A 376-nucleotide genomic window follows, 5' to 3' on the forward strand; every position below is an offset into this window, starting at 1 on the left:
GTTCAAGGGATTCTTGTGCCTCAGCACCCCAAGTAGCGGAGACTACAGTCATGTGCCACCAGCCAGGCTAATTTTAGCATTTTTAGTAATGACAGGCTTTCACCGTGTAGGCCATATTGCTTTCAAACTCCTGACCTCAGTTGATCCAAAGTGCTAGGATTACAGGCATGAGCCATGGTGCCCGGCCCTGTTGTTAAATTATTGACAAAGATTGATACATTGTTGCCAACTAAAGTCCACACTATATTCACATTTCCTCAATTTCCCTCATGTCTTGTTTCTTTTTTTTTTTTTCTTTTTTTCTGAGATGGAGTCTCACTCTGTTGCCTAGGCTGGAGTGCAGTGGCACGATCTCAGCTCACTGCAAGCTCCGCCT

The sequence above is a fragment of the Colobus angolensis genome, unplaced genomic scaffold (assembly GCF_000951035.1).
Source record: "Colobus angolensis palliatus isolate OR3802 unplaced genomic scaffold, Cang.pa_1.0 Scaffold372, whole genome shotgun sequence".
NCBI lineage: Eukaryota > Metazoa > Chordata > Mammalia > Primates > Cercopithecidae > Colobus > Colobus angolensis.